At 43.2% G+C, this 23750-nt stretch overlaps 1 long non-coding RNA gene across 1 annotated transcript; it reads left to right on the top strand.

Moving 5' to 3' along the window:
* Positions 1–23528, top strand: LOC129707079 (uncharacterized). Its single transcript, XR_008725139.1, has 4 exons — positions 1–212; positions 19439–19512; positions 20799–20867; positions 23484–23528. It is a non-coding gene; the product is annotated as an uncharacterized LOC129707079 (long non-coding RNA).
* The last annotated feature ends 222 nt before the right edge of the window (positions 23529–23750 follow it).

The following is a 23750-nucleotide window of genomic DNA, read 5'->3' as shown; positions in this document are numbered from 1 at the left end:
TGTTCTCCGTCCCTCCCACGGGCTGCCAGCGTGGAGCCGGAGCCGGAGCTGATGATGATGATGATGGCGGCGGCGACAGCGGCGGCGGGGCCTCGGCTCTGAGAGCGGCGGTGCAACAGGCCGCCCCGTGACAACCCCCTTCCATTAACACCCGCGACAACACTCGGCCTTTTCTCCAAAGAAAAGACACGATGGAGAGCTCCGTGGAGAAGGTATGGTGGGCTGGGCTGGGCTGGGCTGGGGGAGGGAGAGGGGGGCGGGGGTGGTCGCTGGTCGCTGGGGCAGGGATGGAGGGGCCTGGAGCCCAGAGGGCGGATCATCGCCTCTACTCTCGGCCTCTCACCCCGCATCAAGGTGGAAAAATAATAATTCAACGACATTTAGTTCTCCTCACGACGTTTATTTCCGGGTGGCCACAACTCCGGGGCCTATCACGGCGTGAATTAATAGTTAAGGAGACTTCACCCTAACTCGGCGCGTACACAGCATCAACATAGTTTTAAAAGTAAGTTCCCCGATTCTTGGGATCTTCCTGGTCCAAGGTCTTGAACAAATACTGTGCATTTCCGAAATGACACCGAAAATGCTGTCCATATCAGATAATAACTTATTTGATCGTTAGAAAAGTCTGGCGTTTTGGACGCAGCATCTTGGTTAACATTGAGCAGATTTTGTAATCAAACCGAATGCATAAGCACCGAAGGTGGGAGGTAGAATTTAAGGGGAAAGTACGTAGTTAAAGCCATGATCCTTGGCAGCATTGGCACGCAGAGAGATTATGGGATCTTAATCCATACTTCCTGAAAGTGGCAGCACAAATAGATAGGGTGGTAAAGAAGACATATGGTATGCCTGCCTTCACCGGTCGGGACATTGAGTATAAGAGTCAGAAGGCCATGACACAAAATGTTGGAGTAACTCAGCGGGACAGACAGCATTTAAGAGGGAACTGCAGATTCTGGAGAATCGAAGGTTACACAGAAAAGCTGGAGAAACTCAGCGGGTGCAGCAGCATCTATGGAGCGAAGGAAATAGGCAACGTTTCGGGCCGAAACCCTTCTTCAGACTGATAGGGGGTGGGGGTGGGTGGGGACAAGAAAGGGAAAAGGAGGAGTAGCCAGAAGGCTGGAGGGTGGGAGGAGACAGCAGGGGAGCTGAGGAAGGGGAGGAGACAGCATGGACTAACAGAATTGGGAGAATTCGATGTTCATGCCCCGGGGGTGTAGACTCCCCAAACGGAATATGAGGTGCTGTTCTTCCAATTTCCGGTGCTGCTCGCTGTGGCCATGGAGGAGACCCAGGACAGAGAGGTCGGAGGCGGAGTGGGAGGGGGAGTTGAAGTGCTGAGCCACCGGGAGGTCAGCTTGGTTATTGCGGACCGAGCGGAGGTGTTCGGCGAAACGATCGCCCAACCTCCGCTTGGTCTCACCGGACAGCATCTCTGGAGAGAAGGAATGGGTGACGTTTCGGGTCGAGACCCTTCTTCAAGTCATGTTGGATCTTTATAGGTTTTTGGTTGGGCTGCATTTGGAGTAATGAATGCAGTTCTCATCGCAGTTCAGAGTGTTCCTGTCTTGCAACTTTGTTTTGAAGTGTTGGGTCTGCTCCCCCAATGGTGTGATCCCCCAACCCAATATTCCACCGTGCACCCGTCTCCTCCAACGGAACTGAAGCCGCTCTCAAATGTAAGATTCCAGCACTCCCCTGCCTCCCTCAGCAGTGGATTAAAAAAAAATTCCAATTGCACCTCCCCTGCCTGCTGCAGCAGTGAAAAGTTCAGAGTGTTCCTGTCTTGCAACTTTGTTTTGAAGTGTGTTGGAAGCTGATAAGAAGGAGCAGCCGTCAATGAATCAAAAGGCAGCCGGACGGCAGGCGGCAGCCACACAGATTTAATATATAACTAGACCAAGTGCAGACCCGTTGGGTCTGCTCCCCCAATGGTGTGATCCCCCAACCCAATATTCCACCATGCACCCGTCTCCTCCAATGGAACTGAAGCCGTTCCCAAAAGTAAGATTCCAGCACTGCCCTGCCTCTTTAAAAAAAAATCGAATGGCACCTCCCCTGCCTGCTGCAGCAGTGAAAGGTTCAGAGTGTTCCTGTCTTGCAACTTTGTTTTGAAGTGTGTTGGAAGCTGATAAGAAGGAGCAGCCGTCAATGAATCAAAAGGCAGCCGGACGCCGGACGGCAGGCGGCAGCCACACAGATTTAATATATAACTAGACCAAGTGCAGACCCGTTGGGTCTGCTCCCCCAATGGTGTGATCCCCCAACCCAATATTCCACCATGCACCCGTCTCCTCCAATGGAACTGAAGCCGTTCCCAAAAGTAAGATTCCAGCACTGCCCTGCCTCTTTAAAAAAAATCCCTGCCTGCTGCTGCAGCAGTGAAAAGTTCAGTGTTCCTGTCTTGCAACATTGTTTCGAAGTGTGTTGGAAGCTGAGGAAGGAGCAGCCGTCAACGAATCGAAAGGCAGGAAGGGATCCGTACTGCAGGCGGACTGATTTGAGTTTTATATATATGCTAGACCAAGTGCAGACCCGTTGGGTCTGCTCCCCCAATGGTGTGATCCCCCAACCCAATATTCCACCGTGCACCCGTCTCCTCCAATGGAACTGAAGCCGTTCTCAAAAGTAAGATTCCAGTACTGCCCTGCCTCTTTAAAAAAAATCCCTGCCTGCTGCAGCAGTGAAAAGTTCAGTGTTCCTGTCTTGCAACATTGTTTCGAAGTGTGTTGGAAGCTGAGGAAGGAGCAGCCGTCAACGAATCGAAAGGCAGGAAGGGATCCGTACTGCAGGCGGACTGATTTGAGTTTTATATATATATATAGATAGATAGATATAGATAGATAGATAGATGTGTAGGACAAGTTTTATTGTACACAGAGTTGTGGATACTGGGCCATGCCTCCAGGGTGGCATGGAGGCATTAGGATAGTGGCATTTAAGACGTTTTGTTGATGGGTACATCAATATGCAGGGGATTGAGGGATATGAATTGCATGCAAGCAGAGGACATTATTTTATTTGGCATCATATTTGGTATGGACATTTTGGGCGTGTTGCTGTGATGTATTGTTCTGTGGGCAATACTAGGATAGCTAATTAATACATAAACCCAGGGATATTGTTTTTGTGTCACTTTTTGAAATACACTGATGCAGCATTATGTTGTGACAGGTATTGACTTGTGTTCAACTCTACATCACGTCTGCAATAGCATACGTTAATTAATTGGTGTAGGTGGCTTCCTATGCAGTATGCTAGACATCTATGAATAATAGACAATTGGTATTTTTAAAAGGAGCCAAGAGCATTTCAGGATAGGGCTAGTGAAAAATATTATTTAGAGATTTGTATGATTGGTGCTTTGCTCTGTATTTGCATTGTACCTACCATTCGATCAGTAGCTGGAGAATCAGTTCAAAATTGTCCATTTGCAGACATTTATTTAGGAATGAAATAATTTATTTATGTAATAACTCCTTTTACCTTTTGAATCTTTTGAAACTTAGATAGAATCGGAGCACAGTACATAAAACTATATTTGTTTACTTTCATTGTATTTAATGGATGTGGTTCATGTAAAGCCTGTTTCAAAGCTGTGCTCTTTGTCGTGTCAAATCCAAGAAATATGAGATGTCCTCCTGAGCGGACAGGAGGTGGGGTAGGTGGTGGTGAGGAGTTCTTTACTGTATTGTTTTGGAGTTGGATGGCCATCTCTGTTTTGCGGCCATTTTAAAAAAGTTTTACACAATGTACAATGAAGTACTCTATTTAGTTTGTGGCGTATTTCATTTCAAGTGAATCTCAGTTTTAGGTTGTGAAGTTCAAAATTAGCATTTTTGAAATTTTGGTTCAATAGTTTTGCAATAACATTATCTCTCATTACACATGTCCCAAGTTACATGATTCACATGATTATTTGATAAAAGGATGTAATTATATTGGATGTTTTAGAAGGAACTGCAGATGCTGGGAAATTGAAGGTAGACAAAAATGCTGGAGAAACTCAGCGGGTGAGGCAGCATCGAAGGAGCGAAGGAAATAGGCAACGTTTGGATCAAGACCCATTATATTGGATATTTTCTGTATGTAAAGTTTTTAAAATTCTGAAATCACTTGACAAGTATTAATACTGCTTACCTAGTGTGGTGAGCACATTTAAGAAGTATGTCTGGTCTTTTTGGAGAGATTAACTTTATGTATAATTTAATAATCACATTGTCACACTGGACCAAATTTTTTTTTTTTAAATTTATTAAAAAAAACAAATTGTTGGAAATACTCTTATGTGGATAGTTTGACTTGAGGAGGGGCCATACAGGACCATGTATTGGGAAACGAGCATGGCCAGAGGACTGGTGTTCTGTTGGAATAAGCATGTGTGGAGAGTAATCATAACTCCATAAGTTTTAAGATTATTTGGAATTGGGACAGATCTGGATGATGGCGGGGGGGGGGGGGGGGGGGGGGGGGGGGGGGGGTGTGGTACTTATTTGGGGCAAGACAGATTACAGTGTCATTAGGCAGGAGCGAGGAAGACTAGATTGGGGTCAGGTGTTATTGGGTAAATCCAGAGATGACATGTTGGAGTCATTTAAAGGCCAGCTAATCAAAGTGCAGAATTGGCATGTTCCAGTGAGGAGGAGGGATAAGGACGGCAAGTTAAGGGAACTGTGTATGACCCAAAGAGGAAGGAAGTGTATAGGAAAGAACTGCAGATGCTGGTTTACATCGAAGGTAGACACAAAATGCTGGAGTAACTCAGCGGGACAGTCGGCATCTATGGACCATTCCTTCTCTCCAGAGATACTGCCTGTCCCGCTGAATTACTCCAGCATTTTATGTCCACCTTCGAAAGGAAGTGTATGTCAGATTTAAGAAAGTAACATCCGGCGGGACTTATGCAAAATATAAAGCAGATAGGAAAGAGCTCAAGTGGGCAATTAGAAGGGCCCAAAGGGGGCGTGAAATATCATTAGAAAGACATGTTAAAGAAAATTCCAGTGCTTTTTATACACATGTTAAAAATAAGACAGTGACCAGGAGGAATTGGGACAGATCTGGATGATGGCGGGGGGGGGGGGGGGGGGGGGGGGGGGGGGGGGTGGGGGGGGGTACTTATTTGGGGCAAGACAGATTACAGTGTCATTAGGCAGGAGCGAGGAAGACTAGATTGGGGTCAGGTGTTATTGGGTAAATCCAGAGATGACATGTTGGAGTCATTTAAAGGCCAGCTAATCAAAGTGCAGAATTGGCATGTTCCAGTGAGGAGGAGGGATAAGGACGGCAAGTTAAGGGAACTGTATGACCCAAAGAGGAAGGAAGTGTATAGGAAAGAACTGCAGATGCTGGTTTACATCGAAGGCGGGACAGTCGGTAGACACAAAATGCTGAATTACTCCAGCATTTTATGTCCACCTTCGAAAGGAAGTGTATGTCAGATTTAAGAAAGTAACATCCGGCGGGACTTATGCAAAATATAAAGCAGATAGGAAAGAGCTCAAGTGGGCAATTAGAAGGCCCAAAGGGGGCGTGAAATATCATTAGAAAGACATGTTAAAGAAAATTCCAGGGCTTTTTATACACATGTTAAAAATAAGACAGTGACCAGGAAGAAGGCAGGACTGCCCAAAAATAAAGGAGGAAATCAATGCGTGGAGTCGGAGGATGTAAGTGAGGTTCTAAAGGAGTACTTTGCATCGTGTAGGAAGCAACTGCAGATGCTGGTTTACACCAGATAGAAACAAATTGCTGGATTAACTCAACAGGACATCTGTATTCATTGAGGAGAAGTGAGGACAGCAATATCAGTTTGAGATTGAGAAGGTGGTGGTGCTGAGACTGCGCTGACATTGACAAGTTGATGAGTTCTCAGACCAGCTGACAGAGGTAGAATTGTTGTTTGGTATTCTGACCTCCAACTCTGAGGCTGACCATCAGTTCCTTTATGTCGGAAGGAACTGCAGATGCTGGTGTCTGTTCCTTTATCTCTTTATACCTTGTATCAGGCCAATATTTCCCAGGTAATCCCTCATTTCCTTTGATCTTGCCTCCATCGTTTCCAAACAACCGATAACCACCCTGTCCTCATCTCTGACTGCACTGTTGTGCTGAGGACCTGGCATAAACTGCTGCCCTTGCAGCTAATATGCGTAGCCATTGCAGTGGCTCGAAACTAGGGGCCAAGAACCTGGTTTTGATCGCTGTCCTCCTGGTTACTGCTGTGCCCAAAACCTGACATAACCCTCACACTTTGGTGCTCTTATAAGAAAAGAATCATCCATCGCTCGGTGTAGAGAGGCTCTCTGTGAGGGCTGGTGTTAGGTGGGCTGGGATGAACAGTGTGGTGGCTGCATTCTTCTTGACACAGTGAGTGCTGGCAAGACCTCTAACTGGCATGACCTACTACGTGTTTTGAGAGATCCTATGGAATCCAGGCAGTCTAATGAAACATGGAGCAGATATGGAGCAGATTAACATACATCTCAACCGTTTTGGACTATATGCAATTCTGCACTGACAACGTCACTACCCATAAACAGATAAAGACCTTCCGTAACCAGAAGCCGTGGATGAGCAGGGAGGTCAGACTCCTGCTGAAGGCTCGCGATGCCGCTTTTAAATCTGGCGACGCTGAGGGATACAGCTCATCCAGGGCCAATCTGAAAAAGGGAATTAGGAACGCCAAACTCAATCACAAACGGCAGATCGAGGAGCATTTCCAAAACAACTCTGACCCCAGGCGCATGTGGCAAGGAATCAAATCCATTGCCGATTACCATAAAGTTAACACCCCCCCCCCAGACAACGCCTCCCTTCCTGATGAGCTAAACCACTTCTATGCTTGTTTTGACTGGGACAACAAAACTCCAGCCATCAAAGCTGCCCCACCCCTGAACGAACAACCCCTCAGTCTCTCCACCTCTGCTGTACAAGATACACTGAGCAAGGTGAATGAGCACAAAGCTGCCGGCCCCAATGGCATCCCTGGGCTTGTGCTCGGGGCATGTGCTGGACAACTATCCCCAGTCCTCACTGACATTTTCAATCTGTCACTGGCCCAGGGTGTCGTCCCCACTTGCCTCAAGACCTCAACCATTGTGCCAGTGCCCAAACAATCAGCTTCAGGGAGTCTCACCGCCTTCTGCCCAGTGGCACCTACCCCTGTCATCACAAAGTGCTTTGAGCGTATGATCTTGGCTCACCTCAAAGTCAGCCTCCCCCCCACACTGGACCCCCATCAGTTTGGCTACCGGACCAACAGGTCTACAGAGGACGCCATATCGGCAGCCCTACACTCAGCCCTGACCCACCTGGACAGCAATAACACCTACATCAGGTTGCTGTTCATTGATTTCAGCTCCGCCTTTAACACTGTCATCCCCGCTAGCTTGATCACCAAACTCAGCGGACTTGGCATCTCCACCTCCCTCTGCAACTGGACACTGAATTTCCTCGCCAACAGACCACAGTCTGTTAGGGTCAACAACCTCACCTCCTCCACTATAACACTGAACACCGGCGTGCCTCAGGGCTGTGTGCTCAGCCCTCTCCTCTACTCCCTCTTCACCCATGACTGCATCCCTAAGTATGGCTCCAACGCCATCATTAAATTTGCTGACGACACCACGGTGGTAGGGCTGATCAGTGACAACGACGAGTCAGCCTACAGGGAGGAGGTCCAGCACCTGGCAGCCTGGTGTGCCAACAATAACCTCGTCCTCAACTCCAAGAAGACGAAGGAAATTATTGTTGACTTCAGGAAGAGGGGGCAGACATACCCTCATCCATATAAACGGGACTGAGGTGGAGCACGTCTCCAACTACAAATTCCTCGGGGTACACATCTCGGAGGATCTGTCCTGGTCCCTCAATACCACCAAACTGATCAAAAAGGCGCAGCAGCGCCTTTACTTCCTGAGGAGGCTCAAGAAAGCTCACCTGTCCCCCCAGATCCTGACCAACTTTTACCGCTGTACCATCGAAAGCATCCTGACCACCTGCTTCACGGTATGATACAGCAGTTGCACCGCAGCGGATAGGAAGGCACTACAACGGGTGGTGAAAACCGCTCAGCACATCATCGGTGCCCTGCTCCCTGCCATGGATGCCCTCCACCGAAAACAGTGTCTGAGACGGGCCAGGAAGAACATCAAGGACCACTCTCACCCTAACCATGGACTGTTTGCCCTCCTCCCATCGGGGAGGCAGTACAGGAGCCTCAGGTCTCACACAAGCAGGATGAGGAACAGCTTTTTCAACAACACACTAACATTGCTGAACTCGGAGTCCCGTCGCTAGATATCTTTGGTCTCTCCATCCACATTGTTAACCAGTACTCTTCTTACACTAATGTATGCTTGTTCTATACTTTTTTTATTCCTATCTTGCACTATGACTATGACCAGATGCTAAACTGCATTTCGTTGTACCTATACTTGTATCTGTGCAATGACAATAAAGTTGAATTGAATTGAATATGGCTAGCCCTCAACAGTAGCTGATACTGTAATTGAGGGCCAGAGTACGACCCTGAGTACCACATCTCAATACTGAATGACCACACTGTTTGCCCTGCCCTGCACCAGCAAATCCAACAGCCAGCCTTCCTATGCTAATTACAGATGGAAGTCCTAGAGTAAGGTAAAGGGCCTGTCCTACGTACGCAATTTTTTTTGTCGAATGCCGGCACCCGTCATAGTCGCAAGTAGGTCGGGTGCCCATAAGAGTTTGTGCCAAGATCCTGACACAGCAGCGTATAAAGCACTGCTCAAACAGGTGCCATTTTAAATCACAGTATGTTCAGACTGAAGGATTAAAATTCCTGTAATAAATTAGCAGAGTGATGTTAAGACAGAAGCCAGTGTATTGACACTGCTTCCTACAAGCATGTAGAACTCAAAGATTTTATATCTCCTGCAAATTTGCATTCTGCTCTCTTTCCTTTTATCGACTTTTCTACCTCCATCAGAGATGATAAGTGAGTGACCAGTTTCTCTTACAAGTCCACTGACTCCTGCAGTTATCATTCTCCCATCCCCCCCCCCCCCCCCCCCCCCCCCCCCCCCCCCCGCCTTTCTTCCTATCTCCTATCTCTGTCTGTTGTGCAGCAGTGCTTCTGAGTTGTCTTTCTATTTCCTTAACCGTATGTTCCCTCCACTGTAGTTAACAAACTGTCCATTCTTTTTGCTGCATTTCTGCTCTCACTTTCCACCGGAGTAACAATAGGGTATCCCTTCACCTTGCTTTCACCTTGCCATTCTCTCCAGTTTCCTCGCCATGCTCTACAATTTCCACAAATCCGGCCCCTTTCTTCCCCTCCCTCCCCCACTTTCAGCATTTTGAAGGAATTTTCCCTCTGCAGTTCCCTGATTGTGTCATATTTCCACTATTTATCAATCAATCAATCCTCCTCTTGTGATACGTGTGGTAAAGAACTGCAGATGCTGGTGTAAAACAAAGATAAACATAAAAAGCTGGAGTAACTCAGCGGGACAGGCAGCAGCGCTGGAGAGAAGGAATGGGTAATGTTTCGGGTCAAGACCCTTCTTCGGACTGGTTAAGGATAGTTTCCCATACAATTGCAGATGATGCAACAGCTGCCCTGTTTTCAATTCCCATTTCATCATCCAGAGATTGGAACATTCCTTAAAGATGAAACAACTATTTACTTGTACATTCAATTTAGTGCACTGCATTCCTACTGGTGCTGTGGTCTAGCGACATTGGAAAAACTAAATGCAGATTGCGTGACCATTGTGCTGAGCATCTTCATGCAGTCAGCAAGGATGAACATCTAACCAGCTGTTTTTTCCAGCCTGCCTTCTAGTTTCAATTTCCAGCAACTGCAGTGTGTTGTATCTCATAATTTTAAGATCAGTTGCAATTAACAAGCTTTCACCACCACTTTTTGCATAAGCCTCTCTTGGTTTCCACCCATTCGCAAACATTCCTTGTGTTCCCTCTGCCTCAAGGGCCTGTCCCACTTTCACAACCTAATTTACAACCTTTTTTACTCATGGACATTTTTCATCATACTAGAAAAAACACCCCGACCTACTTCATGCCAGGAATACCTACGACTAGCATCACAACCTCCTACAACCTATCTAGGACCTCGTGCCGACCATGCTGCGAGTGTGAGTCAAGGGCAAACGCGGCAGAATTAAGTTGTTAAAGTGGGACAGGCCCTTCACTTTATTGCCTGTAATTAAAAATCTGCGTTTTTAAAAACTTTTCCCTAGTTTTGATGAACATTACCTGCAGTTCTTTTTCCACTACTGTTGTCTGACTTGCTGAGTATTTCCAGGATGTCCTGTTTCTTTTAAGATTTCAGGATCTGCAGGGTTTTTTTTCATCCAAGTTATTATTTATAGCTTGGCTCAATGTTAATTGCACACCATAACTGCAAAACATGGAATTTCTTACTGTAAGGCAGTAAACAGCAAACTTTGCTATGTTTACTTCACCACGTCCTCCAGAGATGCTGCCTGACCCGATTAGTTGCTCCAGCACATTGTGTTCTATGAAAGGTTCCAGCATCTGCAATTTCTTGGGTCTCTATGTACAGATAGGATGACGTGGTATTTATGGTAATAGTTTAGCAATTTGTTCAACTACCCGTCCCCCCCACTCCCTACCAGCCCTTAGCCCAAAGCAAGTTGTCAAACTGGATTCATTATTTAGTGAATTTTGGGCTTGCCCAAGTATTAGAGGCTGCATTTCTATAACCAAGGCATCCTGATTCCCTACACTGTGTGGGTTTGATGCAACTTGAATCTCACATTATGAGTCTGAAGAAGGGTCTCAACCCCAAATGTCACCCATTCCTTCTCTCCAAAGATGCTGCTGAGTTACTCCAGCATTCTGTGTCTACCTTGCCATTTCTCATGCGTTTTTCACCCACTGCAATATTGCATTTTCAGCACACTTCACAAAGTATTTGTATTTTGGAATTTTGTTACACTCTAGCTCGTTCAGGCAAGTCTTGCTGCTTTGCCCGGGTCGCAGTGAACCCACTTTTTTTCTTTGCTTGCCTCTGTTACTACAACATCCATCCATGACCTACTTTAGTGAAGTCATCGCTCACCTGCTGTTTTGAAACCCTGCTTATAACTTATTGGATTAAAGATAGCTTCAAAGCTTGGCTAAATTAAACGGTGATTTTAGGAATACTCCAAACTGTTCAAAAACCACTTACAATGTTTAGGGTACACTATTTAAAAATTCACAATGAAATTATCTTTCCAAGCTTTGTGTCTATTATGGAAATGTAAATAGTTGCAGGCAAAATGAATTGAAGAATAATTTGGAAATTCATTATTGAACTTGTACTGAGCCCTCTGACAATAAATTGTAAAACCAGTATTGAAAAATGAGAATGATTAATAAAGAGGACGATAAATAAAGTTGCAAGTCAGAAGTCATCACATTACCAAATGCTTATCCATGTTGGCCACAAGGGCCACATCTAACTCCCTCTTAAATAAGAACTGGCTTGTGGCAGAGAGTTCCAGAGATTCAGTTTTGCTTCATGAATAGGATTTCCCCCTTATGCTTAAGCTGGGCCCCTTGTCCCACTTACGTGACTTGTGCATCTAGCCTGGCCACTGCTGAGAGCACCCAGTCATAGGTCCTGACATGCAGTCTGGTGAACCTTCTCTGCCGAAAATTTTCCTTTTGGAGACCAAAAACTGCACGAATAATCCAGGTGTGCGACACCAAGACCCTATAAACGCAGTAGAACCTCCCTGCTCCTATACTCAAATCCTCTTGCTATGAAAGCCAACATGCCATTCGCTTTCTTTACTGCCTGCTGCACCTGCATGCCTACCTTCAATGACTGGTGTACCATGACACCCAGGTCTCGCTGCATCTCCCCCTTTCCCAATCGGCCACCGTTTAGATAATAATCTGCTTTCCCGTTTTTGCCACCAAATGGATAACCTCACATTTATCCACATTAAGTCCTCTTTAAGAACCTTGGATGTTGGCAGTTTTGCTTCATGAATAGGTATGCTTAATGGGCCTGTCCCACTTACGTGACTTGTTCGGCGACTGCTGGCACCCATCATAGGTCCTTGCAGGTCGCCGAAATTTTTTAACGTTGACAATCCAGCGGCGACCAGAAAAACGCTACGACATGTCGCGGGGTGAAGCCTGTATGGTCGTGAGTAGTCACCCAAAGAGTCGTACCTTGTTCTGGTCGCCGCTGGATTTTTAACAATCGACGAAAAGGTTGCGTGAGTGGGACAGGCCCATAAGCATGTGCTTGAAAAACTAGGGGATTACAAAATATATAAATATTTAAATTTTGTGAAACTGGGTGCAATATTTCTCAATTTCTTTAGCTGCATGAAGAATGTTCTGGATTAATTTTTAGAGAGTCAGATTAGGTGTTTTATCAGAAGCTATTTATAAAATGGTAAAGCTTATGAGACGCTCTGAATCAAGTATACTTTCTAATACGTTCTTGTCTCTGATCAGGCAACCTATACACAATAAATTGGTGGATGCCAGAGTTGGTTTGCATGGTTATTTTAAATTAAAGATGTTCAAAGACGTAATTAAAAATATATTAACATTTGAATGCATATAACATACGTAACCATATAAACCTTCTAGTCTGAAGAACGGTGTTGCCATGAAATGTCGCCTGTCTATTTCCTCCCCAGATGCTGTCTGACCTGCTGAGTTCCTACAGTGGTTTGTTTTGCTCAAGACTCCAACATCTGCAGTTTCTTATGTCTCTAAAGATTCTAGTTACTGTCTGTATTATAACTGATGTCCATTAGATTTTCAATGTAGGTATTTGATAAGGAGGGTTGCAAATGATTTAGAATATGATCAAGATGACAAATAATTATCTTTTTCTTTGTGTAACCATAAAACTGTTTGGTTTGCTTTAAATAGAATTATTAGCTGGCAGGTTATTTTACTGCATGTTTACTCCTTTGTGTTGTTCATGATTTTGATTTTCCTGATATACAGTGCCCTCCATAATGTTTGGGACAAAGACCCACCATTTATTTATTTGCCTCTGTACTCCACCATTTGAGCTTTGTAATTGAAAAAAATCACATGTGGTTAAAGTGCACATTGTCAGATTTTATTAAAGGCCATTTTTATACTTTTTTGTTTCACTGTGTAGAAAATACAGCTGTGTTTATACATAGTCCCGTCCCCCCCATTTCAGGGCACCATAATGTTTGGGACACATGGCTTCACAGGTGTTTGTAATTGCTCAGGTATGTGTAATTGCCTCCTTAATGCAGGTATGAGAGCTCTCAGCACCTAGTATTTACTCCATCACATTTGGACCCTTTTATTGCTCTTGATCAACATGAGGACCAAAGTTGTGCCAATGAAAGTCAAATAAGTCATTGTGAGACTGAAAAATAAGAATAAAACTGTTAGAGACATCAGCCAAACCTTAAGCTTACCAAAATCAACTGTTTGGAACATCATTAAGAAGAAAGAGAGCACGGGTGAGCTTACTAATCTCAAAGGGACTGGCAAGCCAAGGAAGACCTCCACAGCTGATGACAGAAGAATTCTCTCCATAATAATGAAAAATCCTCAAACACCTGTCCGACAGATCCGAAACACTCTTCAGGAGTCGGGTGCGGATTTGTCAATGACCACTATCTGCAGAAGACTTCATGAACAGAAATACAGAGGCTACACTGCAAGATGCAAACCACTGGTTAGCCGCAAAAATAGGATGCACTGGTTACAGTTTTCCAAGAAGTATTTAAAAGAGCAACCACAGATCTGGAAAAAGGTCTTGTGGACAGATGAGACGAAAATTAACATATCAGAGTGATGACGAGCAAAGTATGGAGGAGAGAAGGAACTGCCCGAGATCCAAAGCATACCACCTCATCTGTGTAACACGGGGGTGGGGATGTTATGGCGTGTTATAGCCTGGGCTGAAGGTACTTGCTCATTTATCTTCATTGATGATACAACTGCTGATGGTAGTAGCATAATGAATCCTGAAGTGTATAGACACATCCTATTTGCTCAAGTTCAAGCAAATGTCTCAAAACTCATTGGCCAGCGGTTCATTCTACAGCAAGACAATGATCCCAAACATACTGCTAAAGCAACAAAAGAGTTACTCAAAGCTAAAAAAATGGTCAATTCTTGAGTGGCCAAGTCCATCACCCGATCTGAACCCAAATTGAGCATGCCTTTTATATGCTGAAGAGAACTGAAGGGGACTAGCCCCCAAAACAAGCATAAGCTAAAGATGGCTGCAATACAGGCCTGAGCAGAGCATAACCAGAGAAGACACCCAGCAACTGATGATGTCCACGAATCGCATACTTCTAGCAGTCATTGCATGCAAAGGATATGTGACAACATTCTAAACATGACTACTTTCCATTACATGACTTTGCTGTGTCCCAAACATTATGGTGACCTGAAATGGGGGGGACTATGTGTAAACACTGCTGTAATTCCTTCATGGTGAAATCAAAATGTATAAAAATGGCCTTTATTAAAATCTGGCAATGTGCACTGTAACCACATGTGATTTTGTCTATACAAATCTCAAATTGCGGAGTACAGAGGCAAATATATAAATTATGTGTCTTTGTCCCAAATATATGGAGGGTACTGTATTTGGTACTTTTCAGCGGTTTCAGGTGTAGAAAATGATATTTCCTTGAGGAATATTTATATATTTATTAGTAAGTTCTATACATTTTGTTTCTTACTTTGTAACTTTGAAAGACTGTTAATGGTGATTGCAGGAACAGCAAATCAGTGTGTATTAAGGAATGTATCAGACAATTTCCTGTAGTTGTGTAATAATATTGTTAATTTATCCAAAATTTCTATGATGCTTGGATTATTTAGCATGCTGGCACAATTATTCCAAAGGGATAAAAAGTTCAACTGAGGCATTGTAATCCAATGTGCCCAATACATCATTTATGTCTTATTCTTATTGTTCCATCTCAAATTTCGCTGATCACCTCCATCATTAATATTTCAATATAACAATAGACATTGTTTCGAGTACAACACATTTGCCAAGCATTGTGTTTGGAATGGTACTCAGTTATATTTTTAATTGAAAGTGAAGCATTTATGAAATCCTATTAATTTTTAATGTTATTTTGTTGCAGTATTCATAATGATTAGAGGTGGTGATGGTGTCCAAATGATTTTCCTTAATTTGGAAGATGGTTCTGACCCAAAACATCATCTGTCCTTTTCCCCTGACAGGTGCTGCCTGATCTGCAGAGTTTCTTCTACACTCTGTATTTTGCCAAGTAGGCCATTCGGCTCTTAGAGCCAGCACCACCATTCAATGTGATCATGGCTGATCATCCCCAATCAGTATCCCGTTCCTGCCTTCTCACCATATCCCCTGACTCCACTATCTTTAAGAGCCCCATGCAGCTCTCTCTTGAAATTATCCAGAGAACCGGCCTCCTCCGCCCTCTGAGGCAGAGAATTCCACATACTCACAACTCTCTGTGTGAAAAAGTGTTTCCTCATCTCTGTTCTAAACGGCTCACCCCTTATTCTTATACAGTGGGCCCTGGTTCTGGACTTCCCCAACATCGGAAACATGTCTCCTGACTCTAGTGTGTCCAAACCCTTAATAATCTTATATGTTTCAATAAGATAACCTCTCATCCTTCTAAACTCCAGAGTATAAAAGCCCAGCCGCTCCATTCTCTCAGCATATGACAGTCCCACCATCCCGGGAATTAACCTTGTAAACCTATGCTGCACTCCCTCAATAGCAATAATGTCCTTCCTCAAATTAGGGGACCAAAATGGCATCCAATACTCCAGATGTGGTCTCACTGGGACCCGATACAACTGCAGAAGAATCTCTTTGCTCCTATTCTCAACTCCTCTTGTTATGAAGGCTAACATGCCATTCACTTTCTTCACTGCCTGCTGTACCTGCATGCTTGCTTTCATTGACTGATGAACAAGGACCCCCCAAATCCCATTGTACTTTCCCTTTTCCCAACGTGACACCATTTAGATAATAATCTGCCTTCCTGTTTTTGCTACCAAAGTGGATAACCTCACATTTATACACTTTAAACTGCATCTGCCATGCATCTGCCCACTCACACAACCTGTCCAAATCGCCCTGCATTCTCATAGCATCCTCCTCACAGTTCACACTGACACCCAGCTTTGTGTCATCTGCAAATTTGCTAATGTTACTTTGAATCCCTTCACCCAAATCATTGAATGTATATTGTAAATAGCTGCGGTCCCAGCACCGAGCCTTGCGGTACCGCACTAGTCACTGCCTGCCATTCTGAAAGGGACCCGTTAATCCCCACTATTTGTTTCCTGTCTGTCAACCAATTTTCTATCCATGTCAGCACTCTACCCACAATACCATGTTCCCTAATTTTGCCCACTAATCTCCTATGTGGGACCTTATCAACTGCTTTCTGAAAGTCCAGGTACACTACTGGCTCTCCCTGTCCATTTTCATAGAAACAAAGAAACATTGAAACTAGGTGCAGGAGGAGGCCATTCAGCCCTTCGAGCCAGCACCGCCATTAATTGTGATCATGGCTGATCGTCCCCTATCAATAACACTTGCCTGCCTTCTCCCCATATCCCTTGACTCCACTAGCTCCTAGAGCTCTATCTAACTTTCTCTTAAATCCATCCAGTGACTTGGCCTCCACTGCCCTCTGTGGCAGGGAATTCCATAAATTCACAACTCTCTGGGCGAAAAAGTTTTTTCTCACCTCAGTCTTAAATGACCTCCCCTTTATTCTAAGACTGTAGCCCCTGGTTCTGGACTCGCCCAACATTGGGACCATTTTTCCTGCATCTAGCTTGTCCAGTCCTTTTATAATTTTATATGTTTCTATAAGATTACCCCCTCATCCTTCTATACTCCAGTGAATACAAGCCTAGTCTTTTCAATCTTTCCACATATGACAGTCCCGCCATCCCAGGGATCAATCTCGTGAACCTACGCTGCACTGCTTCAATCACAAGGATGTCCTTCCTCAAATTAGGAGACCAAAACTGTACACAATACTCCAGATGTGGTCTCACCAGAGCCCTACACAACTGCAGAAGAACCTCTTTACTCCTATATTGAAATCCTCTTGTTATGAAGGCTAACATTCCATTCGCTTTCTTCACTGCCTGCTGTACCTGTAAGCCAACTTTCAGTGACCGGTGTACAAGGTCGCCCAGGTTTCGCTGCACCTCCCCCATACCTAACCTAACCCCATTGAGATAATAATCTGCCCCCTTATTTTTGCCGCCAAAGTGGATAACCTCACATTTATCTATATTATACTGCATCTGCCACGCATCTGCCCACTCACTCAACCAGTCCAAGTCACCCTGCAACCTCCTAACATCCTCTTCACAGCTCACTCTGCCACCCAGCTTTGTGTCATCCGCAAACTTGCAAGTGTTGCTCCTAATTCCCTCTTCCAAATCATTAATGTATATGGTAAACAGTTGCGGCTCCAACACCGAGCCTTGCGGCACTCCACTCGCCACTGCCTGCCATTCTGAAAAGGACCCGTTCACTCCTACTCTTTGCTTCCGGTCTGCCAACCAATTTTCTATCCATATCAACACCCTACCCCCAATACCATGTGCTCTAATGTTAGTCACTAGTCTCCCGTGCGGGACCTTATCAAAGGCTTTCTGAAAGTCTAGATACACTACATCCACTGGCACCCCTTCATCCATTTTACTTGTCACATCCTCAAAAAATTCCAGAGGATTAGACAAGCATGATTTCCCTTTCATAAATCCATGTTGATGTGGACTAATCCTTTTAGTGCTATCCAAATGCCCCAAAATTACCTCTTTAATAATAGCCTCCAGCATCTTTCCCACCACAGAAGTCAGGCTAACTGGTCTGTACTTCCCCGTTTTCTCTCTCTCGCTGCTTTCTTAAAAAGTGGGATAACATTAGCTATCCTCCAATCCACAGGAATTGATCCTGAATCCTTTGAACATTGGAAAATGATCACCAATGCATCCACTATTTCTAGAGCCACCTCCCTGAGGACCCTGGGATGCAGATCATCAGGTCCAGGGGATTTATCATCCGTCAGTCCCATTAGCCTACCTAATACTATTTCTCGCCTAATGAAAATTTCTATCAGTTCCTCTACCCCATTTGACCCTCTGTTCTCCAGTACATCTGGGAGATTGTCTGTGTCTTCCTTAGTGAAGACAGATCCGAAGTACCTATTCAACTCTTTTGCCATTTCCTTGTTGCCCATAATAATTTCATCCGTGTCTGCCTTCAAGAGCCCCACATTTGACTTTGCTACTCTTTTGCCCTTAGCATATCTAAAGAAGCTTATACTGTCCTTCCTTATATTCCTGGCCAGCTTCCCATCGCACTTCATATTTTCAGTCCGTATTGCCCGTTTTGCTTCCTTATGTTGTCCTATGAAAGTTTCCCAATCCTCTGGCTTCCGGCTACTGTTTCCTAGTTACATCCTCAAAAAATTCCATTGTTTGGTCGAGCATGATTTCCCCTTCGTAAATCCATGCTGACTCAGAGCGATCCTGTTACTGCTATCCAAATGTGCCGCTATTTCATCTTTTATGATTGACTCCAGCATCTTCCCCACCACCTGTCAGGCTAACTGGTCAATAATTCCCTGTTTTCTCGCTCCCGCCTTTCTTAAAAAGTGGGCTAACATTAACCACCCTCCAATGCACAGGAACTGATCCTGAACATTGGAAAATGAAGACCAATGCATCCACGATTTCTAGAGCCACTTCCTTAAGTACCCTGGGATGCAGAACATCAGTCCCTGGGGATTTATCAGCCTGCAGTCCCATCAGTCTATCCAACACCAATTCCTGCCTAATGTGGATATCCTTCAGTTCCTCCGTCACCCCAGATCCTCTGGCCACTAGTACATCAGGAAGATTGTTCATGCCCTCCTTAGTGGAGAAGATTGTTTGTGTCATCCTAAGACTCCTCCAGTTTTAATTACATTGAGGTAGATGTTCAGAAATCCATGCACATCATGGGCTGGGTATTGAAGTTCATTTTGTCATGCATTTCAATTTTCTAGTGCTCTGTTTTATTACCAAGAAGTAAACTTACCTGGAAATTACTGCAGCAAACAATCATTTCTCCTGTGGTTTCTATGAACGGAATACACCAACAGATAGACACAAAATGCTGTAGTAACTCTGCGGAACAGGCAGCATCTCTGGATGGAAGTAATGGATGACGTTGAAGGGTCTCGACGTCAACGTCACCCATTCCTTCTCTCCAGAGATGCTGCCTATCCCGCTGAGTTACTACGGCATTTTGTGTCTATCATTGGTGTAAACCAGCATCTGCAGTTTCTTCCTACACACCAACAGGTATATTTTACGACCAGTCTCTTGAAACTTAGAAAATGCAAATATTTTCACTTTTCTTTGACAGACGATGGACCCCACTGTAGCTGAGATGGGCAAAATCTTCAACGAGGCCATGAAGATGTTGGAGGACACTGAAAGGTTAGTTTGGAATTTTTAACAGTTAAAAAATCTGACTTATTTTTCTTGAAAGGCTTTGGAGAGCTTTAAGATTTTCCTGAATGGAAGATGCAAAAGATAACAAAATAATTGTCTTTCAGTGATTCAGGAGCATGTCCACTTAATAACTTAAGGTTGTACAACCACCTGGCACATTTAAAACTCTTGTCACAAATTTGTTGCCAGTGGTTACTGCCTACTCATATGAATTTGCATGTTATGGAAGTGGAAGGCCATTATTACAGGACAGTAAATTAGATTAAACCAGAATAAAGTTGTCCTATCAGACTACTATCAATCATCAGCAAAAATGATGCAGGTTGTAATTAACAGTGCTGTCAAGCAGCACTTTACTCATTAATAAATAACCTATTTTCTAATATCGTTAGTGGTTGGGTATCCTAGCTGTGAGGTTAAATGTCATTATAAGCCCCTAACATTTTGGAAAATGTACACACTTGAAAATAAATGTCTATAAAATGAACTACTGTTTTAATAAAATATCTAATTGTACTTAATATTTACCAGTAATTAAACAAAACTAAAATGCTGTACATTTTGGTAAAAGGAACTTGCTTTCTTTGTTTTCTTCTCTGTGGTTCTATAGTTGAAATCAACAGGATTGCAGATCCTGTGAAAAGTCAAACCTGGAACCAAATCTAAATATGATCAAGGTACAGCAGCCGAGTACCTTGAGAGATATAGATCTATCTATGTACACTTAGAAACCCTGGGCTTATGGGAAATGTTGGTGGTTCTGTTAAAGACCACTGTTGCTTGCTTGCATAATCTGATCTCTCCTGGTGACTTGGTTGTCTATCAACATTTTCAACACCAGATTCTGATAAATTACCTCAGTAACTTCAATTTTGTCAAATCTCCATTCCCGTGGTTATCAATTCCTTAGCCATAATATGTTTATTCTCAATGTTATTAAAACAATAATAAACACATCCCTGAGGTAATTGTGTGCTGGATTAAGTAGCTGTGCAAAAAAATGGATTGCATCCAATGTTTTTTTTCTTTGAACATTATGGAACTTCTCATTTTTGATATTTCAATGAGGATTGCAAAAAAGTCTTCAAGCATGATGAAAATGTATATCGCGATATCTTTTGCAATTGAATATATTTAGTCAGCTCAGTGTTAAAGTATCTTTTAGTGAAGATGTGCATATGTGTATTTAAATTATTATGCATGAAAATTTGGCAGTCATTCCATTCTTGCAATAACTTCAAATTAAGGACCAATTTTACTGATCAAATTAGGGAGACAGATGAAGAAAAGGAGAAAAAGAAATATGCTAGAAAAGATATTCCTGGTCCATTGCAGGGCAGGTGAGTAACGTTATAAATCGTTTGTAATGGTTTGAATTATTACCTTTGCTTTCTTTGGCAATATAGTTCTGTTTCACAATTAGCTTTTCATACAGCAGTACGCTTAATGGAAACATGGCCCAACTATAGTTTGATATAAAAGGTCTTTTGATGTCAATTTTCACAAAAATACATTTTTATTTCTACCATATTTATTAAATGCTTTCTTTCCAGATATGCAGATCTATTTATATTTTGCCATACTAAATCTGCAATCTAATTTGTTCTACTTCATAAAACATCCCAGTGCACTAAAGGAAAATGAAATAACCAGACGGGAAAAGGAATAATTGTGTTAAACAGATTTAAAAATATTTAAGTCTGAGTAGGCCTTATAAAAATGAAAAGATGGCTGTCAATGTAGTTTACAGAGAAATATCTCCGTGTAGGTGAAGTAAATGGCTGAAGTAAACAAGACGGCCACAGTTAAAAGATTAGAAGGCTGCTTGTGCAAAATTGGTCTATGTGCAGATAGTGATGAGAAATAGGCTTTAGTGTGGAATAAACCTGAGTGCTTCCACCAGAATTGGTAATGATAGCGTTTAAACCACTGATACGAAGAAGAATGGATAAGGAAGAGCCAGTGGATGTGGTGTATCTGGACTTTCAAAAAGCCTTGGACAAAATTAGAGCACATGATATTGGGGGTAGGGTATTGACATGGACATGGATAGAGAACTGGTTGGCAGACAGGAAGCAAAGAGTAGAAATTAACGGGTCCTTTTCAGATTGGCAGGCAGTGGCTAGTGGGGTGCCACAAGGCACGGTGCTGGGATCCCAGTTGTTTACAATATATATTAACGATTTAGACGAGGGAATTAAATGTAACATCGCTAAGTTTGCGGATGACACCACGCTGGGTGGCAGTGTGAGCTGCGGGAGGATGCTATGAGGTTGCAGGGTGACTTGGATAGGTTGAGTGAGAGGGCAGAAACGTGGAAGATGCAGTATAATGTGGATAAATGTGAGGTTATCCACTTTGTTGGCAAATACAGGATGGCAGATTATTATCTGAATGGTGTCAGATTCTAAGGGAAGGTGCAATGAGACCAGGGTGTGCTTGTACATCAGGCAATGAAAGTAAGCATGCAGGTACAGCAGGCAGTGAAGAAAGCTAATTCTTGGCCTTCATTGCAAGAGGATTTGAGTTTAGGAGCAAGGAGGTCCTAATGCAGTTGTACAGGACCCTGGTGAGACTGCACCTTGTGTGCAGTTTTGGTCTCTTAATTTTAGGAAGGGCATTATTGCTATTGAGGGAGTTCACCAGGTTAATTCCCGGGATGGTGGAACTGACATTTGATGAAAGAATGGGTCAATTGTGCTTGTATTCACTGGAATTTAGAAGGTTGAGAGGGTATCTTTTAGAAATATAAAGAATTCTCAGAGGATTGCAGGTAAAATGTTCCCGATGTTGGGGGAAGTCCAGAACCAGGGGTCACAGTTTAAGAATACGGGGTAAGCCATTTAGGACTGACAGTCAATCATTTCATATTTATGATAATGTCTGTATAAGGTTTGGCTGTAAATCTACATGTTCCTGATCCCCGACCTTCCCAGTACCAACTTCAGATATACACCGATTATTGATATTTGCCAGGGTAAGACATGAAATGTAATCTAGCTTATAGCAACCAGGCACTGCAGAAGAGGGTTCTGGAACAATATGCGATGTTTATCAACACTTCCAGTAATACACAACAAGCATGCAAATCTGCACCTGAAAGCTGAAAGCAGGGACTACGTGCATTTTTGCATTCAATGTTTCTTAAATTAAACAGCCTAATTGATTTTATGGGACTCCATTATGTGCATTTTATCCATTTAAATTTTATTCTTGAAACTTAAAAACTATATTTGCATATAAATCATGTCATTATGAGCAAATGTTAATGGGAGTTAACTGGTGGATGAAAATATTTATTTTTGGAGAGCGTCAGTTAGTTTGCTGCAAATTGTTTTTTTTTTAATGATACAATACAATGGGAACCCACTCTCTTTTACTTTGAAACAGCTGAAGTGTTTTTTATTAATAGTAGCTCCATGAGGAATCTATTTCATGGATTCATTGATATGTACCACTGCAGAATGTTTAGATGTTATATTTTAAAAATCTCTTAAAGGTTAACTACTTTGAACAATGTTAATTATAGTGACAATGCTAGAAACCAAGATCACGTATTGCAAAGTTTAGTTTAGAGATACAGCACGGAAACAGGCTCCGGCCCACTGGGTTTGCACACACTAACACTATCCTACACACTAGGGACAATTTACAATATTTAGTGATGCCAATTAACCTACAAACCTGTGCTTCTTTGGAATGCGGGAAGAAACCGGAGCACCTGTGGAAACGTGGGCACGGTTCGAACGTATAAACTCTATACAGACAGCACCTGTAGTCAGGATTGAACCCAAGTCTCTGACACGGTATGGTTGCAACTCTACCGCTGCACCACCATGCCACCTCAAAGTCAGGAGCGTATTGTTAAAAATGGCATTGCCAATGAGGAAACAACTAATTCTGCTTTCTAATTTGAGTGGGTTTTGTTTTATTTTCGCATGCAACTTTATTCACAGTGGACAGGACATGGCAACTATTCTTCAACTTGTACAGGACCAAATTAGGCTGCATGGAGCTGTGCATTTAAAACATATTATTTTGTGCCTGGAATCACAGTCTATAGAATTCGTCCAATGAAACACTGTAACACTTTTATGGCACCATATTTTCCTTTTCACAAGGGACAAAATTAGGCTATTGTTATTTTTCATCTAAATGTATTTGGTTCAGCTTTGAACTGCATTTAAAAAAATGCATAGTCATTTTTTAATGGAAAAATAATT

Source organism: Leucoraja erinacea, chromosome 20 (assembly GCF_028641065.1).
Source record: "Leucoraja erinacea ecotype New England chromosome 20, Leri_hhj_1, whole genome shotgun sequence".
Lineage (NCBI taxonomy): Eukaryota > Metazoa > Chordata > Chondrichthyes > Rajiformes > Rajidae > Leucoraja > Leucoraja erinaceus.
This window is presented reverse-complemented; position numbering and strand designations above follow the sequence as displayed.